This window comes from Vulpes vulpes, unplaced genomic scaffold, assembly GCF_048418805.1.
Source record: "Vulpes vulpes isolate BD-2025 unplaced genomic scaffold, VulVul3 Bu000000734, whole genome shotgun sequence".
NCBI lineage: Eukaryota > Metazoa > Chordata > Mammalia > Carnivora > Canidae > Vulpes > Vulpes vulpes.
Window position 1 is genome coordinate 50,312 of NW_027325722.1, and position 23,307 is coordinate 73,618.

Genomic DNA, 23,307 nt, shown 5'->3' on the forward strand with positions numbered 1-23,307 from the left:
TACAATCCCACGCTAGTGAGTAAGAAAATATTGGAGTTCCCTTTCTTAACTCATGCCTCAGTACACAAAAGGAGGGAAGGGAAGTTTGGGAAAGACAGACCATAATTTTCTCTGCTTAACTCCATCTTTCATTAGCTCAAGGTAAGACTAATCTGTGCTACACAGTTGGGAAGGTGAGAGAGGAAATGGTACTGTTGAGTTTGAGAGTAAAGTTTTAAATTGTAGCAAGTCAGCCTTAAATGGGAAAGTGAGGTCCTTCCAGAAACCAAGGGAGATCAGAGAAGCTTTTGAATCTGGTTTCTCATTTTGTTTTGTTTTGTTTTAATGAACCTTTAGCAGGAAATTTTATCAACATAGTACCACATGAAGATAGTTACTAAAATATAGAACTTCAAGAAATTATTCCAGATACAGTCACATAACTGAATCATTCTGGAGCTTTCGACCTCAGTATAGGTGTTCTATCCCTGTGGGGCTACCTCTGACCATCATTGGTATGTGTTTTGTACCCTTCACTGTGGATGGTTGAGAAAGTACAGTAAACAAGTGGAATTTGAAGGTCACTGTCCTCTGTTGTGTATGTGTGTGCATGTCATTCACATACAGAATTATCCAAATATGTTTATTATGGGAAATATGATCACCCTCCACCATGGGGTGGTTTATACTAAGAATAGTAGGCTATAGAATAAAAATTAAGAACATCAATATTTGTTAAAGAACTGTTCACACAGAAGTGAGAGGAAGCACATTTAAAAGTCGTAGGTGTGACCAGAATAACATGGAGACAAACTCAGAGGAGAAAGGGAAGAGTAAAGAGTGTAAAACCTACCAAAAAAGATTACCCTAAGATAAATACTAAGATGTTGCACTGATGGTAGCATTTCAGATATCCGAGTGTCTTAAGCTATTTCTGTGACATTTATGGAGGAGTTTGAATAATAAATGGCTGTAGAGAAAAGTTGTTGAACACTAGCCATAGGAAAGTGGAAATCCCTATATATATATATATATATATATATATATATATATATATATATCCTTTGCAATTGTCTTATAAACATTAACAGAAAACTAAACAAGTGGAAAATATTTCATCTACCTAATTTTAAAAATTATCTCAGCCGGAAAAATGTAAAAAAATGGCTATCTATATAAAAGATAGTTCCTACCTGTTTTGCAATTTATGACATCATTTCATTATGACAACTGTGAGAGCAATAATGCAATGCTGTCGGAGCCATTTTCCAGATTTGGGACCTGGGTGACTGACTGTACAACCTATGGAAGACATTTCTCTTTTCTAGATCTTAGTTTATGAATCTAGTCAATTTTGACTAAACCTCTAGACTTTACATTTTTATTTTACTCACATGTCCACAAATAATTTCTATTCACACGCAGTGTAGGAAAAATAAACCACCTGTGTTTCCAACACTGTTGTCCCACGTAAAAGCTGTGTAACTTTGGACAATTGACATATGCTCTCAGTGTCTCAGTTTCCTTGTTAAGTAAGTCAAAGTAATAATAATAGTCACTCTGTAATGTAATGAGGACAAATAAGATATTATATACAAAAACTTTCACAGAGTGTCTGGTAAAAGGTGATTTCTTAGTAAATGCTATCTAATATTATAATTGCTTGTAATTCTAAAATGGCCTATGTTACATTTGTGTAAATGTATGTCTATATGAGTTTATATGTGATAGGCATATAGTGTATAAAGAGAGATAAATATATCTATAGTCCTTTTTTAGAGTGTAGGAGCATATATTTCTTTTAATATATTTAACAATTTTGAACTTTATAAAATCATTTCCACAAAATCCATATGCATAGATATGAAACTTAAAACATAGAATTTCTAGCTCTCGAGGATTCCCACAAGAGGGGAAAAAGATTCTCTTCATGACTGGAAGAATAGAAGCACTTTGAGACAAACATGTGCTTCAGACTATAATCCACTTTCCTTTCCTACCATGGCACAGACAGCGTTATGAACCAGAAAATTGTTTGAGCAGCCACAGATAAGGAATTACAAATCTGGAGGTTCAAGAGTTGTATAAAGCAGATGTAAGGTTAATTTGCATGGTTTAGTTCCCTCCCAGATTTTTTTCAATATATTTCAATGGCTTAAAACTCTGAAAAACTGATAGGAAATAAAAAGGTTTCTATAGGCTCTCTGATTTCTTGCTGACTCAGCTGTCTGAAGGCAAAGCCAATTACTATGGCTTGCATTTTCTTGTGCAGAAACCAGAACATACTCATAGTTAAATAGAGTCATTAAATATTTAGGGGAGGGAGAAAAGTTTTATGAATTGAGATGATGACAACAAAAAACTATGTATGGGTATTTTCCTCTTAAACAACAAGAAAACACTTTTCTGAGAGTAACTTGAAAATCTCAAGCATGAAATATGATTTGATTTAATATCCATTTAATGATTTTTTTATATTTTATTTTTTTATTTTATTTTATTTTATTTTTAATTTTTTTAATTTTTATTTATTTATGATAGTCACAGAGAGAGAGAGAGAGAGGCAGAGACACAGGCAGAGGGAGAAGCAGGCTCCATGCACTGGGAGCCTGATGTGGGATTCGATCCCGGGTCTCCAGGATTGCGCCCTGGGCCAAAGGCAGGCACCAAACCACTGCGCCACGCAGGGATCCCCATTTAATGATTTTTTTAAATGTTGATTTTTTGGTTGGCATGTAAGAAGAAATATCCTCTGATATAAAGCTAAATTTTATCCTTGGCGTAATAAAAAAACCAATATGGTCTTCTGAACAAAGAACTAGCTGAACAATTGGGATTCTATTATTGGCCTCACCAGTGACTTACTTGCTCAGTGACCTCAGACATCGCTTAAATGGCTTTGTGCCTCAAGGTTCCCAGCTGTAATATAGAGATTATAATGCCTGCACCTACTTCATGGGACTGTAGAACTATTTCAGTTGAGTTTGTTTAAAACCCCAAAGGTTTTTGAAACTATCAGAAATAACAGTTAAATTCAAACAAGGTTGTATTTCATTAATTTCTTTTTACTGTTTGATTTGGCTTTCTTGTAGTCTTATATAATCCTTTTTGTACTAAAATAAGTCACTAGGATGAAATTAATAGGTAAAGATTTTCGTGGGATATTAAGGAACAATTTTAACAGTGAAGGGAAATTAAGAATACACTTCTGAGATCCACTGATATAACTTCTACTCCTTGGCATATTTAACTCATGATTCAAAAGAGAATTGTAATATGATCATGTAACTTGGAACTTCTCACTAAATCTATAATTGGCAATTTTCTTTTTTTTAATATTTTATTTATTTATTCATGAGAGACACAGAGAGAGAGAGAGAGAGAGAGGCAGAGACACAGGCAGAGGGAGAAGCAGGCTCCCTGCAGGGAGCCCAAGGTGGGACTCGATCCCGGGACTCCAGGATCACGCCCTGGGCCAAAGGCAGGTCCTAAACCAATGAGCCACCCAGGGATCCCCTCAATCGAGATTTTCTCATACTGTCTCTATAAATGCACTGATAATGCATCTTCATTTCTCCAAATCCAGAAGACCTATTAAAGCCCTGTTCAAATGCCATGTCCTTCTAGATTCCTTCCCTCTTTGTAACACTATGTGTCATCCAATAAGGAGTTCTGAATAGTAGGAGGACTTGAGTAAGAGAGATAGCTCATTTTTTATATTCCTGACGTTTCATGATTTCTTACAATTATAAATACATTTGCATACAAATATATATGTATACGTTTATTATTTATTCAAAATTATTCTTGAAAAGAACTTTGAAAAGTTCTTCTCGAACTCCAAACTAGAACTCACTACTCCAACCACAGAAATATCTTATTTGCTCTGTTCTCACAACACTTCTTAGAGTCTTAGACTTTTGCATTTTTACGAAAACTTAGAATCAAGGTACGGTCGACATTTCTCACCTGTAAGTGAAATAGTCTCAACTTAATAATCCTTCCTCCTGCCATATCCCTTAGTCTATTTGGTGTCATACTTTGGTTTTTATTCTTTGTTTTGTTTTTACATATTTAAGCTTTTTATCGTTGATTTAGCTTCTTTTGGTCTCCAATATCATGCTGAAGTGCTGTCTAGTGTTCCTATGTGCAAAAGTGTACAATGTGTCTTACAAAGAAAATACATGTGGTAAGCTGCATTCAGACAAGAGTTATAGTGCTATTTGCCATTAATTCAAAGTTAATCAATCAACAATATATATTAAAGAAAGTATTTTTAAAGAGAAACATAAAACAAAGTTATATATTGATCAGTTGATAAAGATGTTGTGATCAGTTCTCAGGAATATATCCCTGCATTATCCTTAGGAAAAGTGGTTCTGTATTTGCTATTTTGGCATGTGTGGTCACTTTATAGAATATAACTACCCACCAATAATAAGAAATGGCTGTGCCTATTTTGTTTGTGTACAAACACTGCCTTCAGCAATATTTTAAAATCTCCCTTCTAATTCCACAGTAGTGCCTGTCTTGTGCACATTTCCAATTTTATGGTCATTTCAATTATAAACAAAAATTTGGCCAACTTTAAAGCTTCAGTTTCATATTCGTTTTAATGCTTGCCTCCTTCTTTCCCACAAAACTAGCCAGATAGCTATCCCAAGAATGAAACTGAGGCATACATCTTTTACTTTTTGTTATCTTGATATTCTGAGCCGCCTTCCGTGCCAAAATGGAATAGGACATGTAGTTACTCATATGAATATTGCTGTAGTTTTCTTTTCTTCACCCTGCTGCTCTTGTTAAGACTAACTGGTCATTGATACTGTTTCTGTGCAGCATCCAGATGCTGGCTCTCTTTTCACATCCAATATTGCACTCTGCACTCTGCATGTGATTATATCATTGTACACCAAAACAAATAGCCACATGTCTTTCTTCCTCAAATCATGTCATTCTTTAGATCTGGTATATGTGATATTCTATTATTTCTTCTTTTAATAGCTACCGTAGTAATCATTAATGTTATTGTAGATTTTTGCTTTCCCCCTTTTTGGGAAAATGATAGTATTATTCTTTGCCACTCCACACATTATATGAAGTCATGTGCTTCTTAGAGTAGAAACCTCTAAGAAGTAGGACATAATTTGCAATGTCCCCTTTCACTACCACAGCAATCTACATCTCACTGCAGACAGTAGAATCGTCACCAAATTATATTCTTGATGGAGTATAATGTTGAGACAAACCTCCCAGTTGATAGTATCAAAAGTAAAGTGGTGCCTTAAAAAATAAAGTATGTGGCATTGGCTTATAAATTCTCCAGATTGTAAAAGACAACGTTAATCAGAAGTTAAAGACTGCATTGGTGAAATATTTGATAAAATTGTTTTTTGAAGTAATTTACAAGGAAGACTGGATAACTAAGAAATGTTTAGATCTAAAGATTGGCATTGGTAGTATGTTTCAGTTTGGGGTGATTTCTTTAAGAAACGTATTTTGAAAAAAAGAGGCAAACTGAAAAAAAGTGGCCAGTTTGCAAGTAGGAATAAAAAATAAAATAGAGATTTCAGAAACTCAGTGATTTCAAATGTTGAAAAAATTTACCGAATTAAGACCCCAATACAAAGAGATAACACTGAGAAAACATTTTGACTCAGAAAGGCAGATCAGTGTTCAGCCTTGGTAATTTTGGTCTAGCAACGACGATGTGATTTAGCTGAATGTGAAGTTCGTAAAAGATACACATGATTGGCTCCTCCAAGTCAATAAGAGCTGGCTCTAGCATCCCCCCTGTCTCTCATCTTCCAATAAGCTATCTTTGGCTTTCTCTCATAGTCATAGAAGGAGTTCCAGAAAATAGGCAGAAGTATTCAATAACACTTGAGGCCTAAATGCATAACTGATCCACTGTGATTTCCCTTATATTTTATTGCGCAGAGCGCATCACAAGGATGTGAAAAATCATGAATGTGGAAAATGATTCCAAATCATAAATGTGGAAAGTGATTCCAAACCATGATATGAGTTTCCATAAAGTCCTATTACAATGCATACACATTTGCTAAATCTAATAAATGTTACTTAAGGCTACTAATAGGAGAGAGAATTAAGAAAGAAATATTAAATGGTAATAGTTCTAGTTTTTATTTTTTGTGATATTTCAATTACAACAATATATATTCCATCTAAGCTGTGAAAGATGAAGAAATTTACAAAATTTCATTTTACCCATTAATCATCTGCCAACCATTAAACTTAGTCTTGTAAAAGTTGTTACATTTTTATTTTTAAAGACTGTTTTTAGATAGATTTGCTTTGGTAACAAATAGCCCCCAAACTTCAGTGGCATAAAACATTACTTTTAGTAATTTTAAGCACATTTACTTTTAATCAGGAGCTATATGTTTGTATGCTTTATATGCCTTTCCATTACGGACTGTGATTAAAGGAACAATCTCTGCTTGGGACATCTCTGTTGGCAAAAAGACAAAGCAAGATAGCTGGTAGAAACTTAGAGTTACCTTTTCTACTCAAGTGTGTTAAGTCATATCTGCTCCCGATTAAATTGACAGCTTGTTATTGAAAATAGTAACAGTGACAATAATAATACAATAAAAAATGAACTTATTTCCTTAAACTAAAATATTATGGTGAATTTATATCAGATAGTCATAATAAGTAAGTATTTTAGGGAAGAGTAAGAGTGATAAGCTTATAGCAGACAATGGCTCATAGAAATCCTGAAATATTTCTGGAAAACATAAGGGAGGGAATCAGTATTGGGGTAGGCCATTTTTTCCTCCTTAGAAATAGCTCTCAGATCTTTTCTTCTTTATCCTTGTCTCCAGTCTCTCGAAAGTCCTTCTTTTTGTACAGTAACCCTTGACGTATCTTAAAAGGACAACAGAAAGCAAGGACCCCGAGTTTACATCCACATAAACCTAAAACTCTTCATACATTTTTCAAACACCATGACACTATATAATCTCACATTACCTAAACTTCATCACTAGGAAATAAGGATTCCATTAATTTGCTATTCTAATTTGTGAAAGAAACTTATTCATTCCAACAGGTCTACAACTGAAGTTCCAAATTCAGCTGCAACCTTATGCATCTAAAGACTAAGGGGAGTTTTATTAGTTTCTTAGGGCCACTGTAACAAACTACTAAAAATTGGGTAGCTTAAAACAACAAAAATTTATTTTCTCCTAATTCAGAAGATTGGAAGTTCAAATTAAAGTGTTGACAAGATTGGTGGTGACCGGAGGTTCTCTCCTTGTTCCTGGTGGTTGCTGGCCATTCTTGAAATTACTTGACTTGTAGATATATCACTCCACTCTCTGCCTTTGTCTTTACATGGTGCTCTCCTTTTGGATTTGTTTATGAATCTCTTTCTTCTTATGAGAACACCAGTCATATTGGATTTAAGCTCCACCTTAATCCACTATGTTTTCATCTTAACTTGATTGTATCTACAAAGACACCACTTTCAAATAAAGTCACCTGCATGGGTTCTGAGTGGATATATATTTTGGGAGATTACTATTCAAGCCAGTATAGGAGGCTCAACCAAATCTATTCAGGATAAACTCAAAGACCCACATCAAGACCCATTTTAATCAAACTGCCAAAAGCCAAAACCAGAGAATCTTGTAGGTAACAAAAGAAAAATGACTTATCATATATAAGGGATCTTCACTAAAATTATAAGCAGATTTCTCACCAGAAATTTTGGAGGCCATAAGAAAGTGAGCTGATATATTCCAAGTTCTAAAAGAAGAAAAAGTATAAACCAAGAATAATATATCCAGCAAAATTGTACTTCAAAAATATCATAAATTAAGATTTTTGTCTTATAAAAATCTGAGGGAATTTGTTACCACTACACATGCTCTGCAAGAAATACTAGAGTCTTGAATGTCAAAAGGAAAATATAATAGATGGTAACTGAAAGATGTATGAAGAAACAAGGATTTCAGGAAATATAAATATATAAGCAATTACAAAAGCTATTATTACTGTAACAATAGTTGGTAACTTTACTTTCTGTTTTTTGTAGGAATAAGAAATGAAAACTTTTTAAAATACTATTATTAGTCTAAAAGTATCATTGGAAGTTTGGTTTGTAATTCCACATTTTGTTTTCTACATAATTTAAAAAAACTGGTGAATTAAAAAAATATCAACTTACGGTTTTGGATATACAGCATATAAAGATGTAATTTTGTGACATCAGCACCTGAAAGGAATAGGGATAGAGCTATAAAGGAGCAGAGCTTTCATATAGTATTGACAAATTCAAATTAGCATATTATTATAGTTTCAGGTATAATTTTAAATATAATCCTCATAGTATTCACAAAGAAAATAGCTTTAGAATACACACAAGAGGGGGTTAGACAGGACTTTAAATGTTTCACTAAAAGAATCAACTAAACATGAAAGAATATGGTAATGCAAGAAATTAGGGACAAAAAAGCTATAAGACATATTTGATGTAAATCAAATAGCAAAATGACAGAAGTCTTTATCAGTAATTACATTAAATATAAATTGATTAAATTCTCCAATCCAAACATAGAGAATGGCTGAATGGGTTAAAACATGGTTAAACTATCTGCTGTCTATAAGAGACTCACTTTAGATCCAAGACACGAACGTGTGGAAAGTGAAAAGATGGAAAAAACCCTTGCAAATAGTAACCAAAAGAGGAGAGGGTGGCTATAGTAACACTAGAAAAAATAAACTTTAAATGAAAAAAAGGTAATAAAAGTTAAGGGACATTATATATTAATGTTCATACGGCATGATACAAAATTATAAACATTTATATACCTAATAACAATCAAAATATATAAAGCAAGGTTGTCTTCCCTTGGTAATCTAATCTTTCTTCTTGGAAGAAGCCTTAAAGAAATAGTTTTGCAATAATAGTTTGATGCTTTAATACTTCACTCTCAATAATGATTAGAAAAATCAGAAGAGATTTCTCTGGAGAGGGAAGAAGGAAATAGAGGACTTGAACCACACAACTAAACCAGTTACATCTAACAAACATATATATAGAGTTCTCTACCCAACAACAATCATTCTTTTCAACTGTACATGGGATATTTTCCAGGAAATTGGAACCCTTGTGCACTGTTGATCAGAATGCAAATTTGCACAGCCATTGTAGATAAACAGGGAGGTGTGTATGTGTGTGTGTTTTAAGATTTTATTTATTTATTCATGACAGACACACAGAGAGAGAGAGTGAGAGAGAGAGAGGCAGAGACACAGGCAGAGGGAGACGCAGGCTCCTTGCAGGGAGCCCGATGCAGGACTTGATCCCAGGACTCCGAGATCTTGCCCTGGACCGAAGGCAGGTACTAAACCACTGAGACACCCAGGGATCCCCTCAAGATGGTCAATTTTAATATATCATGTATATTTTACCACAATTTTAAACTGGAAAAAATGATTATTTACCGTTAAAGCAAAAATAATAACAATGTGGTGTGGAGTTTATAACATATGGGGAAATAAATGTGTGACAACAATAACAAATGGCCATGAGGATAGAAATGGAAGTATACTATTATAAGGTTCTCACACTTTACATGAAATGGTTTAATATTACTTGAAGTGTTGAAACGTTAAACATATATACCATCAACCTGCAATCACTAAAATAAGTATTTATAGTTAATTGGTGAACAAAAGTGATATGTGAATTCATAAAAATATCCAATTAGTATAAATTAAAGAGAAGAAAAAGGCAACAAAGAACACATGGAAAAATGGAAACAAAAATAGTAAGATTTAAACCTTGAATGGTTAAACATAACACTACTGTGTTATCTGAGACATATACCTGAGAGGAAAAAAAAAGCAATACCTATACAAAGATTTATATGCAAATTGTTTGTAGTTTTATTCATAATATTCATAATATTATTATTCATAATATCTTAAAACTGAGGGGCACTTGGGTAGCTCAGCGGTTGAGCATCTGTCTTTGGGTGAGGTCATGATCCTGGGTTCTTGGGATCAAGTCCCACATCAGGGTCCCCCCAGGGAATCTGCTTCTCCCTCTGCTCATGTCTCTGCCTCTCTCTCTCTGTGTGTGTCTCTCATGAATAAATAAAATCTTAAAAAAAATAAGACACACACAAAAAAGCATATACTATAGGATCTAACTAAAGAAAATTTTAGAAAATTCAAACCAATAAAAGATGTCAGAAATAAAATCAGTTATTGCCTAGGAAAGATTGGAGGTAGCTTGGTTGGGAACTGTGATTACCAAGGGAAGACACAAATTTTTGTAGGTTATGGAGATGGGTTCAATATCCTGATTGTATTAATTGTTTCACAGGTTTATATATTGTCACAACTTACCAAATTCTAACTATAAATTAGACTTTATTGTAGTTAATTACATCTCAAAAAATAAAACTAGCATAAAGGCTGAAACAGAGACATTAGCAATCCCATTTTAAACAACAAATATAAAGATTAAAAAATTACCTTTTATTATAAGACATAGTTTACATATGTTTTCTCTAACTAGAATTCCTATATGCAACATTCCAGAGAAGCTGTGTTAAAAGACACTGTGTTAAGAAGTAATGTCTAAAAATTTGTCAGTCTATACCATCTGTACCCATTGTATAAACATCTTTCTGTTAGATAACTTGAAGATTTATTATGGAAGCAGCAAATATAGTGCATGTTCACCAAAAATGTATCACATACTGTAGGAGAAGACACAGGCCATTGTATATCAACTAATTGGTCATGGAAAAACTATATATATTAAAAACAAAAAACTTCAACACATTAAGTCAATCATACTTTTGGAACAAGACACATTATTGGTTTCATTTTAAAATTTAGGAGATCCGTGGGTGTAAAATTCATACAATAGTGTTTCTTGTGATTCCTTTTAAAAATGCAAATATCTCCTAGGCCTGCAAATTTCCTGAAATTCAACACCTTCTGCTCTGTTGAAATACACAGATATGTTCATCTTTAATTAATAGCTCACTACAGACTGAAATTTAGTACCCTTCAATTATTATGGTTTGATTTAGAGAAACAATACTTAATTTTTTTTTTTATAGTCAAACTTATGGGCACCTGGGTGGCTCAGTCAGTTAAGCGACCTACTTTTGATCTCAGTTTAGGTTTTGATCTCAGGGTTGTGAGTTCCAGCCCTGTGTTGGGCTCCATGCTGGGTGTGGAGCCTACTTAAAAAGAAATAAAATAAAACAAAAATCAATCAATCAATAAACAGTCAAATGTATTATATTAGTGGTATATGTTATTAAAACTACCTCTCAGAATGCATGGGTTGGAAAGATAATGAAAATGTTTCCCAGTTTGGGAATTACCTCCTTGTCATACGTCAAAAAGTTATTAGAATTAATTATTAATATTAATATTAATCAATTAATATTTACTTCCATCACTTTGTTCATATCTGCATAAGTCCCTATATTGCAGATACCTTATGTAGCCTTAATCTATATCTATACCTGTATGTAACCAAGTGTGCTGGAAATCTGAGACAAAAGAATAGCTTAAAATGGATGAGCATATTTTAGTCTATATGAAATTTACTATCAATTGAGACGATAGGTCTTAATTGATTTTAGTTATGTGTGTATGGGGGAGAGTGTAGGTAAAGGAAACATTAATTGTATCTTTGCCTCAAATTCTGACTCAATAGAAACTTGAATTTTTCATTTTAAATGTTATTTGTTTAACTATGTTAAGTTTATTTTTACCTGAGAAACTTAGGAATCACAGAGACACAAAGATAGTAGTGATCCCATTCTAAATAGTGTGGATATAAAATCTTTTCCTTATGGTGCTAGTTTGTACAGCTCATTTCCATGCCCTGTTACTCACTAATGCTATTATAGTTAAATTGGAATCTTTCTAGTGACAATCACACTACATGAAATGTTTCCTTGTAATTATATTAGAAGAAGATATGTTGTGAAAACTGTTAGCTTGACTAGTTAAAACTTGTAAAATGTATGTTATTCTTGCACTTAGCTACATATTTTTGGAAGAAAAAAAAGTATATACAGTGTTCCTTGGCACCTGTGCGTATGTGTGCTCTCTCTAAAACAAACAAACAAACAAATAAATAAATAAATTATTTTTAAAAAAGAATCTCTGATTTGTAGCCAATTCCAGCAAAAATGTGGGTAACCTGGGGACCCACTACTTGTGATTGGTGTTTGAGGTGGGACAGTCTGAAGCTTTAATCATTGGGGTCTGCATACTGATCCTGGGTAGTTAGTAACGGAATTAAAATAAATTGTAGGACATGTAATTGGTATCTGCAGAAAATTGGAGAATTTCTTGGTGTAGAAAATCTACATATTTGGTGTCTAAAGTGTTGCCAAGAGAGAAACAATTTTCTTTTAAAGTCAAAATATACTCCCATAAACCTGGAATTCCCCAGAAAATACATTGTCTCCATAAGGATGAAATAGGAATTATGCCTCCCCTGCCACACTATGGAAATGAAAAATGTCTGGATTCTTTATCATTGAGTGAGGGCAGAAAATAATTCTAAAATAAGCAGAACGCACTGTATTTATAACCAAGTGCCATTTTACATATATGCAAGTTTGTTTTGGACATAGATATTATTCTTTTTTCATGATGCCATAATGAGGTCATACATTATGGTTGCATATTTGTTTAAAAAGGTTGTAAGCTTCCAGAAGGTGGGGATAGTAGCGTTGAATTTCTCTCATTATCTTCCTGCTGCTGGGTCCAGAGCAAATGTGCAATAAATGACTTGGGTGAAGAACATGGATTATTTGTGCCAGAAGGAGCAGTAGTGTTTGGGGGAAAGGTCATGGCCGAATGCCCTTATGGATTTTGCTTATCTTGGGCAAGGGATGTTAGAATAATTGTAAAATATGGAGAAATTCCTTTTCACTCTGGAAATTTGGGTTATTTTGTGTGCAGAGACCGATATCCTGATGGCTGAGTTATAACTAGAAGAAAAACACTGAATGTGGTTGGGGACAGCCATTTCTCTTTCTTTTATGGGAAGAAATTATGGTTATTACCTGAGATTTCATAGCCATGAATAGAGTACTGATAGAAAGATTCTGAAGTATCTCAGATTTTTCTAGGTATTGTTCTAATCCAAAGAATCAAGGGTTCATAGGTAGTATGAATTAGGAAGCATACAGTTATAATGTTAAGGATTAAACAAACACAAAGACAATGACTCTGAATCCAGACTGCCTAGATTCATATACCAACTCAGCATTTTTTAAAGACTTTATTTATTTATTTATTTAATTATTTGACAGAGAGAGAGAGAGAGAGAGAGAGCACAAGCAGGAGGAGTGGTAGGCAGAGGCAGAAGGAGAGAGAGAGGGAGAAGCAGACTCCCTGCTGGACAAGGAGACTAATGCAGGGTTCCATCCCAACCCTGAGATCATGACCTGGGCTGAAGGCAGACGCTTAACCAACTGAGCCACTCAGGCACCCCTAGCCACTCAGTTGCCCCCCAACTCAGCTTTAACTAGCTGTATAACTTGGAGATACTATTTCTTTGTCTGTACAATGGGGACACCCACAAATTTCACCTCATACAATCATTGACAATATAAGTGAGTTAATTTAGATAAAGTGTGTTTAGGTCATATCTTGACACAATATTACCATATTAATATTATCTCTCTGCTTTCTTACCTGGACACCAGTAAGCTGAGGGGAAGGGAATATACTATTCAACTCTACCTGTTCCACAGCTCTAAAGGCTGCAACATAATAATAACAATAAAAATGATAATAAAATTTATTAACATCTTGTATATCAGTCGCTGTAATTTTATATTTATTTCTTTCCCTTATTACAATGAGGATAGTAACATCAATATGTCCATCTTACAAAGAAACTTATCATTAAAGAAACTTATTACCTTGCTTAAAAACAAACAAATAATAAGCAATGATGTTAAATTCCGGCTTAGTCTAACTTCTGAGTACTCTTTTAAAACCAGTTATGCCATCTTAAAAGGAGAAGAATTTGATAAAACATGCATTGGATAGATGAAAGAACAAATGAATTTCAAAAAAAAACCACATCATCTCTTTTCACAATAAATTTACTTTATGGATATGTTTAGTAATGATAATGACTTCACATTCATTTCAGCACTGGTAAATGTGTTTTTTTTCAGTATCTTTTAAAGGTACTACAGCAAAGTGGTCTCCATAAGGCAAAATAAAATGTGGTGCCCTGGTATCTGTTTCTTTAATTGAGCTTTTAAAATATATATCATTTGAATGAAATTATAATGATTTCATTAACCTATTTTGCCCTTTCTCAAATATACTGACTATAAATGTGATAGGAAATTACAACTGCCCATTGCTGGAAGAAAGCAATCAAGCTAGATTGACCAATATGATTATTACATGCCTGTCTGACAACTTTTTCCCCCTAGATACTGAAGCTGAAGTTGGCAGACCATATAAATATCTATTTGTCTATTTATGAAAAAATTAAATCAGGAAAACTCAGGATCAAAATTTTAATTAATCAGTTTTACAGAAGGAAATCTCAAATTTTTAGTTCTTAGGGATTTCCATTTTAATAGTAATTATAAAACATTCTGGCTTAGTTTGTTATACAGAGGTGATGGATATACATTCAGTGATTTTCAACGGGAAGCTTAAAATGCATTCCCAAATACCAAAATGTTTTACTGTGAAATAATTTTAAAATTTAGGAGAAAAAGAGACTATTAAGCTCTTAAAGGTGTTTAGGTTCATTTGCTAGATACCATATAAGCCAGATGCTATATGAGATATAAGGACTTGCGGATTTAGTAATTTTCTCATCTTTCAAATGTGAAGAAGTGTTGTTAGATATGCCGACATATAGATACCCAGAGGAAAAAAAGAAACAAAAAGCGATGTGGTACTGGAGAGGAGGAAAATAAAATAGCAATCAAATAAAGAACAAAGATGCACTGCATTGTATAGGGGAATGCAACAAAATATTTTCTCTTTCTCCTTCCACCCCTTCTCACCTCACTCTCTCTCTCTCTCTCTCTCTCTCTCTCTCTCTTTCTCTATCTCTGTTTCTGTCTCTGTCATCTCTCTCTCTCTCTCTCTCTCTCTCTCTCTCACACACACACACACACACACACATTCACACTTACACTCTGGATTGTGACCTGTAGTTTAAAAAAAAAAAAAAAAGAAATCTAAAGTGTTTGGCTGCTGGCACAGAAGCCCCATTTATAGGTGTAGTCTTTTAGGAATAGAGATTACAGAGAATCATACATCAGAAAATGAAAAATTTTCTTTCCAAAAAATCATTGATCATTTTATTATATATATATAACTATTTAATTCACCCTACAGGCCATTTTTTCAAATAATTGCTACTTTTGCCCTTGCTTTCCAACATTATTCACTCATTTTACCCATTTGAGAAAAATCCTCCCCTTAATGAAATATATCTCAAAACAGCTAGCATAAAAGACAAAAGAGTAGTTAGAATATTGAGATTGGCTTATTTTTGTGGGTTGAAAGGATTTTCAACCCACAAAAAAGGGCTTGTTTTCAAATAGGTAGTCTCTACATACATACCTGTGAACAGGATCTAAATACCTCCTATTTAAATAATTTATTATTTGGTTAATGACTGAAAAAGAAATTACTTGTCTTCGTCCAGTAAAAAGTTATGCTCTGAATTAGTATGATGTCTTCTTGTTCAAACCACACATAAATACACAGAGACCTTGATTTTTGCTGAAGATGTGTCCTGAGATTTGATGTATAAACCCATAGTTTGCCCCCCTTTTGGTCTTTCCTGGCACTTGGAGTCCCCATCATATTTTAATATGCTTTATATTCCAATTAGCAGTCCGCTTAAAAATCAGGTTGAAAATTTCTTGTTTATGGGAAGGGACTTTTGTTTTCTCTGTAACACCATTAAGAATTAGAACTGCTGTTTGAAATAGCAGGAATAGACAAAAAAATCCATTGATATAATATTGGACGACGTCTTTCCATAGAATGCTTATTACAAATGATAAACAGGCCTTACCAGGAAGTCCAGGTCATTTAACTTTCTCAAATTATAATTATAATTACCTGTATTTTGAGTGACAGGACCAGGTATCTAGAACCTCAGAGAAGATGCTGTTTTCTCTCTCTCTCTTTTTTTTTCCCCATACCAACAAATTTAAGGGCAGTTTTGAAATAAGACATGTTAATTCTGGAAACGACAATATCACTCTCCAATTTTCTTACAATGCTGGTGCTTTCCTTCCCAGTGTCCAGTAAATTTCCTCAGATCCCTACACTGGGAATAATTAGAATACATATCTCTGTAATCCACATTCCAAGAAGCAAACTCAGAGCAAATCACAATTTTTCTTTTTGCAGAGTAACTTAGTTTATGTTTGTGAGGGGGAAAAAACAATAAGCATAAACTTACCTGTATCAACACATGATTGATTAATAACCTCAAACCCTTTCTGTTTATTTGTATTGGAAAATTGGGTACACGCTAACCATAATAATTTTTTTCTTGGTGAAATTCCAAACACTACTTTGAGTTATAAATAATTTTATGCAAGCAGATGTAGAACTTTTTTTCTTTCTTTCTTTAGTTAACTCTGAGTCTGGGGAGTTCTGCTCAGGAGTGAATTAGCAATTTTGCTTCCATCAGAACCACTTCTCTGCAGAGGTTTATTCTCCAAATAAACCTTTTTTTCCACTTAAAGTCTCCCTAGCAGCCACAAACCCTGTGGCTTCCAAATTTTGCACCTTCTAAGATTTTTCCACCAGCCTTCCTTTCCACTCTCATCTTCATCCCACACCTTTCTTTCATGAAATACCTTCCACTTAATTCACCAGACAATTGTAGAAAATTTTGCTGACCCGGAGTCACTGAAAGCCCAGAAACCAATATGTGGAACACAGGAACCTATATATATGCCTAGGACTTCAGAGTAAGGAGCTTAGGTGGTTCATCAATGAGGAATAGTTATATAAGAATACATATTAAATATACAGAGACAAAGATAAAAATAGAGGGCAGCCTGGGTGGCTCAGCGGTTTAGTGCCTCCTTCAGCCCAGGGTGTGATCCTGGAGACCCGGGAGGGAGTCGATGTCAGGCTCCCTGCCTGGAGCCTGCTTCTCCCTCTGCCTGTGTCTCTGCCTCTCTCTCTCTGTGTGTGTGTCTCATAAATACATAAATAAAATATTTAAAAGAGAGAGAGAGAGAATAGAGATATACTATAGAGATTTATGTACTATATATAAAGAAAAAGATATATGTGCCAGTAGGAATTTGTTTGAAAAGTGTAAATGGAAGAAAAAAAAAAGAAAAGAAAAGTGTAAATGGGCAAACTCTCCCTTAGTTTTTAAATTTTGTTTTGTTGTTGTTTAAAACAGTTTTAATTGTGCCCATTGTTCACAAGAGCGTGAAGAAATTGACACTCATGTTTAACAGCTGGTTTGAAAAAAAGTTCAAATTTTTCTGTAGTGTGATTTAGGAATATAAATACCAATGTATATTAGAAATCAGAAAACTGTGCAAAATATCATATGTAACAATTAGACTTCTAGGGACTCCTCACAAGAAGAATTTACAGATATGTTCACGTTCACCTCAAGTATGCTTAATACAACATTTTTATAGTAGTGAAATGTTGACAGTGATGTAAATACCCAACACAGAGAAATTATTAAATTAATAGTACACATGTACACATATACACACATGTACTGGAAAAATATATAGCTATTAAAATGGCATTATAGAAGACTACTAAATGATTAAGAAACTGTTCATGATCTATAAGATGACAAAGGGTCCTTAAATTATATATATATATAACAAGATATACACATGTGTGCATATGCATATATGTATATATACAAAATTAAACCTGGAATGAAGCCCACAAAAATGTTAATAATTTATCCCTGAGGTATGATAGTTTTGTTTTGTTTTGTTTTTGGTGAGAATATTTAAATTCTAATGTCTTAGCAATTTTCAATTATGTAACAGTGTTGTTGTCTATAGTTACCATGTTTCACATTAGATCCTCAGACTTCTTTTATCTTGTAGCTGAAAGTTTGTACCCTTTAACTAAGTTCTCCCTCTTTTCCCTCTTACCAGAGATGGATCCATCTCTGGCAACTGCTTTTCTACTATCTGTTTCTATGAGTTTTGTGTTTCTGTGTTTTGGATTTTTTGTTTGTTTTTCTTTTTAGATTTCACACATACATAATATCATGCAGTATTTGTTTTTTTCTGTCTGGCTTATTTCAGTTAGCATAAGCCCTCAAGATCCATATTGTCTTCAATGCCAGAATTTCCTTCTTTCCCATGGCAGAATAATATTTCATCATGTGTTTATATATATATCACATCTTTTTTTAATCCATTTGTCCATTAAGTGACACATATTATTTCCATATCTTGCCTGTTGTAAATAATGCTATTTTCATTTCCTTTGGATATGTACCCCAAAGTAGGATTGCAGGATCATATGATAGTTCTATTTTTAACTTATTATGGAAAGTCCATACTGGTTTCCTTAGTGGCTATAGATAATTATATAGATAAATATATAAATTCTTTGTTGAGTGAATGAATGAATACAAAACTAATGGAATAATTTAATGAAAAGTAAATGTTCAGGGTTAATTATAGTTATATTGCCTGATCTGTGCATACCACCCTCTCCCCTTTATTCACTCCTGAATACAAAATTCTTCTATCACTCCATGTCTCTCATAGTGTTTAACACAATGCCAGAATGGTGTAAGGTGGAAAATCGAAGCCTATTTATAAGGTGGGATTCCCTCTATGTTAAGAAGTTCTGTGTATATGATACCTATGTGTTTTACACCAACAAACATGTTAAAAAGTAACATCTATTATCATAAATTGAATTCACTGCAGTTTTTACCACTTTTCCCTTAATACTCTTCTAATTATTATTTTTTATTTTTATGTTATAATTTCTCTGGTCAGCCCTTCTAGTGAATGATTTTGTCTTCTAGCACAGTATTTTTCTACCTAGTGGTGGTAAAGAAAGTTTTATTTCCTGATTTATCTTCAAATGCAGACCAATAATTACATAAAATACAATAAGAATTTTTAGAAAGAAATGTTAAAAAAAGACATGCCAAATAAAAACCCAAGCTTTTATATTTCATTCTAAATATAGGAATCCACTTCCATAAATAAGGAGTCCATAGGCAAAAGTGATGATAAGGGAGATTAATAACTATTTTTTCATGGAAATCTTGATAGATCTCTTTGAAACTCAGTGTTTTCACCTGCAACATGGGAATTAAGATAACTAGACTGAAGGATTATTAAAAACATCAAACAACTCACGTAAAATATCATGTAAGCAGGTTATCATGTATGCATGTTTGTGTATGTGACATCATTACGATTATTTATTTTCATTACTTGAGCCGTCTGATTCTCAAGCACTTCATAGTGTGTTCCCTGGTCTCCTCCACTCCTGGTTCCCTCAGGCAGAACATTATATATATTTTAACCAGAAGTTTCTTTTCTTTCCAAAAAGACCACTTTATTTTGACTCTGTTCTACTACTTCCCTTAGATGTTTGAAAACTGTTTTTAATATCTTCATCCTCAAGCTCATCAATTTCTGTTTTATACAGAGAGATTTCCTTTGTTATTTCTAAGTAGGATACTTTCTTGGTTTTGCTTTTTTAAGTGGCTTTTTATACTCCTATGCTGTCATATACTGTACTTCACCATATCCTTTTCAAGATTTCCCTTTTTCTTCCTTCAAAAATTTATCTTCCGGAAAGCATTCCTATCTGCTCATGCTTTCACATGAGTTAGTGAAATGTGAAATTTGTTCCCCAAAGTAATGTTCCAGTTCACTTTGACACAGGAAAATACAACAATAAACTGTAATTGTTCTCCTGTAAACAGGTACGTAACCCTCCGTTAAGCTGCTCCTGTGTGTGCAATGGAACTTGAAGTAGCGTGAGTAACCTGCTTGTGAGGAGACCACATAGAACTAAGACACACACACAAAAATGATCCCTGGAAGCTCTTTGTTCAGCCTTGCTCTACTTTCTAATAGTGGATTTTGCCTTCATTTCATTTGCTTTTCTTCTCCACGTTTTGTTTTGCACCACAGTCCTCTCTAAAGAGTGCAAGCCAGTAGTTCTCCTTGAGTCAGTCTCTCTGCATGGTCACATTCCACAGTGCCACTTTTGCATCTGGTAGCACATTTATGGTTTTGCTACTTTGATCTGTTTAATTGTACTTCCTACTGTTCTCTAGAGAACTCTCTTCGTATCTGTCTACAACCTGTGCTCCTCCTGTAAAAAGCAATGTCAGCTGCATTAAATAAAATTCATTTTTGAGTGTATATTAGAGTCCCAGTTTCACTTGTGTATTTTACTTTCCTGGAAGTACCTGAGAATCTCCTTGTAAAAAAGTCTCCAGGCCATATATACAGACAGAAGCTATAAAAGCAGGCTTGTCTCATTTCTCTGGCACCTTGCACTATACACCCTTCACACACAATCCCCCACCACTGCGTATGGGCTGCTGATGGGGTTGCTGGGAAATGTCTTCACATATTTCATCAGTGTTCAGACAGATGGTCTTAAACAGAAACTGTTTGTGTTGTTGTTTTCCTAATCAAACATTTGCTTCATAGAAATAAAATTAATATTCTTCCCACTTTCCTCTTAAAGCATGGTATCTCTTCAAATTCCTCAACCCAATAGCTTTTCTCCTTGCTACCGTTGTGCCTATCATATGTTTTATGCTATGCTTAGAAAATTCTTGAAATCAAGGTCCAGTTTCATTGTCTACAACTTTTAGTCTTTCAATTTTCAAAAATTACCAAGGCGAGATTCTGTTTGCAATTACTATTTTTAAATAGTGTAGTAAATCATATGTAAGATGTGCTTAAATATGTAAAACATTTCTTTAGAGTACTTACTTCCTTGAACTTAGTTCTTGAGCTGATCATTTCCAATAAATAAGCAAGTGCTTATTATTTTGTTGCCACCTTGCATCAGCTCAGACTCCTTCTTTCCTATTTCTGAAGTTCCTTTATAAATATTGCTACCATCATTTAGGGAGCACAAGTATCACCATTGTTTTTCTTTAGTGCCAACTTAAACTGCAACTTTTTTTTTCCTTTTACTCTCCATACTCTATCTCTGCACAACCTCAGATGTCTGTAGGAAGTGTCTTTGTTCTTGTCTGTTTTTCTCTTCTCTCACCATCCTATCTTTACAGACCTGTTATTTCCATTTGGATTACTGCTTCCATGTCCTCACCCTGACTTTCTCAGTCTATGTACTCCTTTAAAGATTTCTGCAGCTATTTTACTCTTTAAAGCTGTTGGCTTGATTCCTTCCCTGGGGAATTTTCTTTATATCATTTTTAAAAATATGAGCCACCACTTTGTGACAGCTGGAAAGGTGAACAGGAATTCTCTATTCTTGATTATTCCTCTTATATTTTTAAAAATTTCTTCTTCTCATAGGGACATTCTCAGCCTCCAAATACCTCTGCCAAATTTCTCAGCTGTTGAGAGATTAATTTCAGCTATTACCATAGCAGGATCAGAAAAACTAACATCTTTCACATTGCATTATAGAACCTCTATTTTCCCTTGTGTGTGTGTATGTATATGTATATGTATATATGTGTGTGTGTATATATATATATATATATATATATATATATATATATATATTTAAAAAAATCTATCAGCTCCTATCATTTTTCCAGGGATCTTTTTGGTAATACAACTATAAATGTGTGTATGTAAGTTAGCATCATTTGATCTCATATTGAAGATTGGCTTACACTTTGATTTTATTGCCAAGTATCTTGGAGTCAGAAAAACCTCAAACACTAGCCCCAGAGGGAAGGGTGGAAGTAAGCTCTGGTGGCAGTTTAATGAATGTTTACCCTTTTGAATCAAAGAGTAGTAATCCTTCCCCCCATTGATATTATCACTTACTATAGATAAGCATTTCCATTCTGTGTCTCTAATTTTCCTGCCCTCAGTCTTACCCACTGATTTATAGAATACATTATTTGCTACAATTATCATCCCATACAATGTTGCTTCTGACCAAGGCATTCACTTTACAACAAAAGAGTAAAGCAAAGGACTCATACCCAAGGGAATCACTCACCTTGTTGGGTGCCTCATTACCCAGAAGCAGTTGGTCCAGTTATATAGTGGAATGGCTTATAGAAAATACCTGGTAGAATTGAAGAAATGTTCTAAATTTTTTTTTATTTATGACCACAAATGTTTTTTTCTGTCTTAGAAAACAGATTGGAAACTCAGGGTTGAAAGTGAGAATGACTCCTTTCATTATAATCCCTCAGAACACCCTCAAAAATGATTTTGTCTCCCCTCCCTATAATTTACTGCTTTGATGGTTTACAGGTGTTCGTTTCCAAAGGCGGAATTGTTTTACAAGGGCACAGTGATGGTTTCAATGAACTCGAAATTAAAAACAAAACAAAGAAAAAAAACCTTACTCTTACTGAGTTTCTAATGCAACCAAATTAATAGGTAAAGGCCAACTGTTTGTAGTTACAATCTTAATAGTAAGGTGCAATATAATTTCTGCTACACAGTAGAAGCAGAGAGGATTATGTTTGTCCAACTCATGGGTTCTCAAGGCCACAGCAATCAAATATCAAACATAGCATGATATTTAAGGAGTCAAAGTTTGAATCACCTTACTAAGCAGAGTATCACAAACTTTTGAGGCACTGACTGAGTATAAATGGAACATAGCGTGGAAAGTGAAAGAAACAAGTTTTAAATAGCAACTAAATACCAGTTGTTAAACAAAGACTAGACAAATAATCATATTGTCTTCATTGTTCTGTATCTTATCAGTTGCCTTTTTTAAAGCTTTTCTTTTCTCAGCACGCCATGACTACATTGGTCAGTAGAACTTGCGATTCTTGATCTCAGGATTGTGAGTTCAAGCTCCATACTGGGTATGGAGTATACAATAAATAAATAAACAAGTAAATAATATGAATTTAAAAAGTGAAGACTTTCTTTTTTTCTGCACAATTTTTATAAAGGGTTGAGGGAATGACTTATTAATCAGTCTTTACAGGTTATAGAAGGGGGTTTGTGATTACACTAGAAAAGAAATAAAGACTATCTAATGCTATATATAGTATAACATATGATGAGGATTTCAGGAAAAGAGCAAACACATTGTCACTTGCACATCATCTTTGTCAGTCACATGATCTTGTTGCCATTGTTT

The 23,307-nt window shown here is 33.8% G+C and overlaps 1 long non-coding RNA gene across 5 annotated transcripts in view; it reads right to left on the bottom strand.

Annotated features, from left to right (window-relative positions):
* LOC140596716 (uncharacterized) overlaps window positions 1-23,307 on the bottom strand; it is a 39,756-nt gene that overhangs the window by 1,115 nt on the left and 15,334 nt on the right. For 2 of the 5 annotated variants that reach the window (XR_011998614.1, XR_011998617.1), the window contains 3 exons: window positions 8,177-8,224; window positions 7,709-7,755; window positions 6,103-6,873 (listed from right to left, as the gene is read on the bottom strand). This is a non-coding gene — a long non-coding RNA (uncharacterized lncRNA). Of the gene's footprint in view, window positions 1-6,102; window positions 7,756-8,176; window positions 8,225-23,307 lie in introns of those variants that run through there. The other 3 variants (XR_011998613.1, XR_011998616.1, XR_011998615.1) reach the window with 2 other exon arrangements.